This window comes from Macaca fascicularis, chromosome 2 (genome assembly GCF_037993035.2).
Source record: "Macaca fascicularis isolate 582-1 chromosome 2, T2T-MFA8v1.1".
Taxonomy (NCBI): domain Eukaryota; kingdom Metazoa; phylum Chordata; class Mammalia; order Primates; family Cercopithecidae; genus Macaca; species Macaca fascicularis.
Window position 1 is genome coordinate 9,532,103 of NC_088376.1, and position 7,787 is coordinate 9,539,889.

The following is a 7,787-nucleotide window of genomic DNA, read 5'->3' on the forward strand; positions in this document are numbered from 1 at the left end:
CCACTGTGGGAAAGTGACGATAACAAAAACAAATTTGACATTCTGATGGGAAAGGGAGATCCAATTATCTCTATCATGGGTCTGGTGACAGAATTTAGCAATGTATTCCTAAGTATTTGAATGCTTTTCCAGAAAGAGATTTCCTGGGCCAGCCAGATGTTTTCCTGTCCATTCTCTCTCCTACTGTAGGGCACCACTTACTCACCAGAAAAACTTGGAAGCCTTAACTAGACGCCTTCTATCTAGATTCTCCAGAACCTCCTTTGCGCTATGATTCCAGATTTGACTTTGCTGATAAGAAGAACTCACGTGAGATTTTGAGAGGCAGGACTTGGGAGATCAAGGCAGGCACATAGCTAACCAGGATGAAGTTATTCAGCTAACCAAAATAGTCAGTTGGGGGCTCTCCATGAAAATCAAGAATTGCATCTGTTTCCTAATACATTTTATAACTACTCACTACAGAGTTTCAGGCTTTTTTTTCTAACATTTTGGATATACCCTTCCTGATTTCTCTCCCAGGTAATCCCTAATTTCTATATTAAACTTTATTATTTCTGCATTGCTTTAAATGACTGTTTTCCTGTTCTAACAAGGACTGGAACAGGTAGAGATCTAGTTAGATATAGGTAGAGAGATTCTAGGCTGGTTGACTATAAAGTACTTTCAATGGTCAAAAATTAGGGTGGGTTTGTTCGAGAGAGAATGAGAGAAAGAGAGAATGAGAATGAATCAGAGAAGTGACTGAGTTCCCTTTGAAATAATACAGCAAACCCCAGGGTCCTACACTAGAGAACATATTTCCCTATAAAATGTTCGAGTTTTTCTTCTTTTACCATGAAAGATATAAGTGATACAATTGATGAAATGTGAATAATTTCTATAAGATTAAATACTGCACTCAAGTTAATTTCTTGATTATGATTGTACCCTGGTTATGTAAAAGAATATTCTTATTTTTTGGATGAATTCAGGGCTTCTGGGCAGCAGCCTTCTCTAGTTCCGGGTGTGCAGATGCGGCCTCTCCCAACCAGGCCAGGCTGCACACAGTCACTGGCTCCAGGACTGTACAGGGCCGCAGCCCACGCTGCCCTACGTCCTCCCTACCTACAGGCAGATTCCCATAGTGGCATTCAGTAGGGAAATGGTCGTGCTTTTAGTGCCCACCGAAGTCAACCTGATCCTGTTAGACATGGAAGGACATTTTATAGTTGCCTTATATTGAAGAAAATGTTAGAGTATCTGCACACACATTAGGAAGAAGAGGAATGCCCGTAGCATATCAATCTCTTTAGGAAACAGGCTGAAGAGGACGCTCACCTGGATGGGACTGTTCCTATCCCTGCAGCAGGAAGATATGCGGCATGGGAATGGAGTGGATGATCTGCAACAGATGATCCAGGCGGTGGTAGATAAGGTGCACTGGCAGACGTCCCTGGACGGAAGGACCACCGTGTTCAAACAGCTGCAGGGCCACACGTGAAAGGCAGCATTTGCAGCTCGGCCCATGAAAGCTGAGTTCTTTGCAGATGCATTTCCAGCAGTCAGGAAGTGGAGAGAGGCTGGAATGAAGGTGTGTATCTATTCCTCAGGGAGTGTAGAGGCACAGAAACTGTTATTTGGGCAGTCTGCGAAGGGAAAGATTCTTGAGCTTGTGGATGGCCCCTTTGATACCAAGATTGGACACAAAGTAGAGAGTCAAAGTTATAAAAGGATTGCAGACAGCATTGGGGGTTCAACCAACAACAGTTTGTTTCTGACAGATGCTACTCAAGAGGCCAGTGCTGCTGAGGAATCAGATGTGCACGTAGTGGTGGCGGTGAGACCTGGAAACAGAATTAACAGATGATGAGAAGACTCACTACGGTCTCATCACATCCTCCAGCAAACTGCACCTGCCCTCCCCAACCTAAGGAAGGGTTTCCAAGGAAGACCACACTGTTGCTCACAGAGTCATCCCTGTTGTGTCCAGTTTTATTCTAATAGTAAAAGTAACTTACTTAGAAAACACACATGTATACACATATGTATGCCAGTATGTATATATATATACACACACATATGTGTATATATATACACACACATATGTATATATACACATATATATGTGTGTGTGTATATATATAGAGAAAATTGCTAAAATACTTATCTAATGTGTGATGTTTATAAAGTCATGTACCAAAATGGAAAGCTACTTTGAGAAATTATTATGTATCTTTTGAGAAAGAATTATGTATATATACATATATACATATACAATTTTGCTGTCTTTTGGAGCAGAAACAAAAACCTTTGTCTTTGATATGTAAGGAGTCATATATGAAATACAGCTGTTATAATCTTCTAAATCACAGTTAAACAGGGGCGCAGAATTATTATTAGAAGTCTTTGAAATATTTCATTATTTAAATAACAAAACTTCTGAATAATTTCTCAAAGTAGCTTTCCATTTTGGTACATGAATTTATAAACATTGCACATTAGATAAGTATTTTAGCAATTTCCTCTATTAACTACACTTTGCCCTCAATAAGGTTTAGATTATTATTTCATACAATTTCTACATATAAGCATCTTTAAATAAGTTTTGTTTTCACTGAACTGAGTCTCTTTTTTCTTTTTTTTTTTTTTTTTTGAGACGGAGTCTTGCTCTGTCACCCAGGCTGGAGTGCAGTGGCCGGATCTCAGCTCACTGCAAGCTCCGCCTCCCGGGTTCACGCCATTCTCCTGCCTCAGCCTCCCCAGTAGCTGGGACTACAGGCGCCCGCCACCTCGCCCGGCTAGTTTTTTTGTATTTTTTAGTAGAGACGGGGTTTCACCGTGTTAGCCGGGATTGTCTCTCGATCTCCTGGCCTCGTGATCCGCCCGTCTCGGCCTCCCAAAGTGCTGGGATTACAGGCTTGAGTCTTTTTTCACTTATATGCCTCTGGAAGTTAATTTGAGCATACATACCTATATATGTATATATATACACACACACATATATATATGTGTATATATATAAGATTATAACAGCTGTATTTCATATGTGACTCCTTACATATCAAAGACAAAGGTTTTTGTTTCTGCTCCAAAAGAGAGCAAAATTGAAAAAGAAAACTCACTTGAGTCTTGATCAATCAAGTGTCTTTTACTTAAGAAGAAACTTGCTAATCAGCATGGCACCCACAGCAAGCAGCTGCCTTACTAGTGGAAAAGGTGCACTGATGTAACAGCTAAAATAGCAAGGTGGCTCCTAATGTTTAACAGAACGATCCTAATCCTGCTGGTTGTTATCATTACAGATTTTATAGTTGCCTTTTGAACTGCTTCTGAGCACAGTTTGAAAATATATGTTAATTGTTATTTACTATTTAAAGTAGTTTTTACTGAAATCAGTCCGTAAGATTAAGACAAGCCCTAATACGTAATATTTTCCTTTGGAATGGAGGTGAGAAATGTAAATTTCATAACACCAGTGTTAATCTTAGTTTAATTCTAATAGGATGCCACGTCAATTGCATGTTGTGATTAATAAAAGCATTTTATTCTTAAAAAAAAGAATATTCTTGTTTTTCAGTTTTGTTTTTGTTTTTTTGAGACAGAGTCTTGCTCTGTCACCTAGGCTGGAGTGCAGAGGTGCGATCTTGGCTTACTGCAGCCTCCGCCTCCTGGACTCAAGCAATTCTTCTGCCTCGGTCTCCTGAGTAGTTTGGATTACAGGCACGTGCCACCATGCCCAGCTGATTTTTGTATTTTTAGTAGAGACAGGGTTTCACCATGTTGGTCAGACTGGTCTCAAACTCCTGACCTCAGGTGATCTCCCTGCCTCAGCCTCCTACAGTGCTGGGATAACAGGCATGAGCCACTGCACCTGGCCTATTCTTGTTTTTTGAACATACATACTGAAGTTCTTAGAGTTTGCAACTTACTCTGAGAGGGATCAATAAGATTAGATAGAAATAAATAAAGAATGAATGAATAAATATAAAGCAAAGATGCTAAAATGTTAACTATTTGGGGGCACTATGGATAAATTATATTCAGACATTTCTTGTACTAATTTTGTAACTTTTTAATATCTAATAGTGTTTTAAAATAAGATGTTAGAAACGTATATTACAAGAATATGGAGTCAATGTTTTTTTTTTTCTTATCTCTCCTGCTAATCACAACGAAAACCCCTGAACACAAACATGAAATAAACACCTTGTCTGAAAGGCAGAGAGAAGAAGGTAGATAGTCTAGAGACCTCTGGATACAAGAGACAACACAGTGGTGAGTTCTCTTTTCATCTCACATAATTCAAACTTTGCAGTGCAGAAGATGGAAACCTAGAAACACTGAATGGGCCCAGACAAATAAATAAAGTCCCACCAAAGTCAGCTCTCTAGCCAAAGGACCAGGACAGGGGGAGCCTAGCAAGACAGAAGTCCTTTTGACAATAACCACCCTATTCTACCCGGACTTCACAGAAAAAAACTTATGCCTCTTTTCACATACACCAGCAAAGGCCAAGGAGGAACCGAGAATTCCACCATCACCTGGCTGCAATAAGCCCCTTGCAGGAGGAGTGTCTGAGACGGCCAAGTTACAAGCTGAATCTTTCATCGCTATAGGGCAAGGACAATTTCTCCCACCTACTCAGTGTCAGTCAAAACCACAGGGAGAGCCTGGACTTCCACACCCACTAAGCAGAAATGAAACACTCTCTTATTCCTTTCTGGAGTCCTATCAAAAAGGGCCTAGTTCAGAGTTAGGACTTTCACCACTTCCCATGGTCCTGAGACTGCCACCACCATCACCACTGTCCCGTGTGGGAAGTGAAGGCCACAGGGACATCAGTAACCTAGCACTGGCCTCTTCCAGCTAAGCAGGTATCAGCAGAGGCTCCCGGTAGGAAGCTGGAACTCTCAACTCAGCAGTAAGGAGGAACCCACTCTATTGTGTGTCAAAGGAGGCCAAGTTGGTAACAAGACAGTGTCCTACTCTTTCCCTACTGAAGTGGTATCAGAAAGAACAAGCTAAAACAGAAGGTTGTTAGTAAGATCCAGTTTTTCATAACATAACGCCCAAAATGTCCAGATTTCCATTTAAAACGTTCATGCCAAGTACCAGGAAAGTCTTCAACTGAATGGAAGAGAATAAAGCACAATCAATAGAAGCCAACGCTAAGATGACAGTGACGTTAGAATTATCTGACAAATATTGTAAAGCAGATATCATAAAAATGCTTCAATAAATAATTATTAGCATAGTTGAAGCAGATGAAAAAATAACAGAAAATCCTAGTAAATATTTCTCAGCAAGAAATATAAAATATTATAAAAGACAAAATGGAAACATTAGAACTTAAAAATGTAATAACTGAAATAAAAAACTCAATGATGGGTTCAACAGCAAGATGGAGGAGACATACTAACTAGTGAACTTTAAGAACAGTAGAAATTACTCAATTTGAACAACAGAGAAAAAAATAGGCTAAGAAAAATATGAACAAAGTCTCACTTCCTGTGGAAATATAACAAAAGACATAACATTTATGTCATGTAAATGCCAGAATTAAAGGAGGAAAACTGGAGAGCTGAAAATGCACTTAATGTAAAAATGAACTCAAACTCCCCGAATCTGGCCAAAAAAATTCTGTAAATCTGCAGATCCAAAGGCTGGATGAATCACAAAGAGAAGAAAAACAAATTCATACCAAGACACATTATAGTCGAAGATCTCGAAAAAAAAATTGAAAGTGATGAAGAAACAGCAAAACCATACCTATATAAGAAAAAAAATATCAAATAACAGTGGATTTCTCATCAGAAATCATTGAGGCCAGAAGAAAGTGACATAACATTTTTCCATGTGCTTTACAAAAAAAAAAAATTGTCAAGTAGTAATCTATTAGGCAGTGAAAATATTATTTAAGAATGAAAGGATATCAAGACACTTTCAGAGACAAAAAAACAAGATAATTTGTCAGCAGAAAACTTATCATAGCAGAATGGCTAAGAAAGTTCTCTAAACAGAAAATAAAAGATTTTTTAAAGACTCTTGGAACATCAGAAAAAAGAAAATAAATAGTAAGCAAAAATATAAACAAATAAAATAGACTTTCCTCTTCATCTTGAGTTTTCCTAACCGTGGTGACTGAAGAAAAAATTACAACACTGTCTAATGTGGAGTTAAATGTATATAGAGGAAATATTTAAGATATTATAAGAATATTATAAATAAGAAATGCAAAAGAAAGTAAAGTCTATACACTTCATTTAAACTGGCAAAATGATGATACAAGTAAATAGTGATAAGCTATGTACATATATTGAAAAATTAACAGCAACCACCAAAAATCCTGTATAAAGAGATAACACTCCAAAAGATAGGAAAAAGTCAAAATGAAATGCTAAACAGTGTTCACATAACACAGAGAATGACAGAAAAAAAAGAAAACAAAGAAACACAAAAAATAGAATAAACCCAAACCATAAAATTAAAGGGAAAACTTAACCTTAAGAGATCAATAATTGTATTAAATATAAGTGAACTAAATACATCAATTCTTATTTAAAAATAAAAACAGAGATTGACAGGAGAAAAAAGAAGAAGAAAGTGGGAGAAACCACTCTACCTGATATTAAGGCTTAATCAATACAGTATGGTATTTGGTTGAGGAATAGACACATAGATCAATGGAACAGGTTAGAGAACCCAAAACCAGACTCACACAAATATGCCTAACTGATTTTTGACAAAGGTGCAAAAACAATCCAATGGAAAAAAGGTAGCCTTTTCAATAAATGGTGCTAGAGTAATTGGACTTCTATAGACAAACAGTGAACCGTGACATAATCCTCACACTTTATATAAAAATTAACTCAAAGTGAATCATGGACTCAAATGTAAATTACAAAGCTAAAAACATTTTATAATAAATATAGAAATTATTCTGGCATATTATGAGCTAGGCAAAAAATTCTTAGAATGGACACTAAAGGCATGATCCATAAAAAGAAACAAATGATAAAGCAGATTTCATCAAAATTACAAACTTGTGATCCACAAAACACTTCTATTAGGGGGAGGATAAGACAAGCTATAAACTGGGAAAATATAAGCAAAGTACATACATAACAAAGAACTGCTATTCAGAATATATAAAAACCCTCACAATTCAACAGTAGAAACAAACAAGCTCATGAAAAGAAGTCCATCATCATTAGCCATTAGAGAAATGCAAATTAATATCATAATGAGATACCAATATATACCCAGTGGAATGGCTAAAATAAAAACATAGTGACATCAAACTTCAGTGAGAATGCCAAGAATTTGAGTCATCCTTTACATTGATTTGGGAATGTAAAGAAGTATAGCCATTCTGGAAAACAGGCTATTTTCTTTTAACTTAATATGCAGCTACCCTATGACCCAGCAATTGCATTCCTGGCCATTTATTCCAAAGAAATGAGGATTTGTGTCTTACAAAAACCTATACACATTAGTTTATGGCACTATATTCGTTTGCTAGTGCTGCCATTAACAAAGTACTGCAGAGTGGCTTAAACAGTAGCTATTTATTGTCTCACACTTTTGGAGACTGGATGCCCAAAACCAAAGTATCAGCAGGGTTGCTTTCTTCTGAGGGTTGTGAGAGAGAATCTGCTCCATGCCTCTCACCTCACTACTGGAGGTTTCCTGGAAATGGGTGTTCCTTGGCTTGAAGAAGCATTGCCCCAGTCTCTGACTTCATTTTCACATGGCAGTCTCTCGGTGTACATGGCCGTCTCTAAATTTGACCTTTTCATAAGGAC

At 37.6% G+C, this 7,787-nt stretch overlaps 1 pseudogene; it reads left to right on the plus strand.

Moving 5' to 3' along the window:
- The first annotated feature begins 1,332 nt into the window (after positions 1-1,332).
- On the plus strand, positions 1,333-1,913 carry LOC102142561 (enolase-phosphatase E1 pseudogene; annotated as a pseudogene).
- Positions 1,914-7,787: the final 5,874 nt, after the last annotated feature.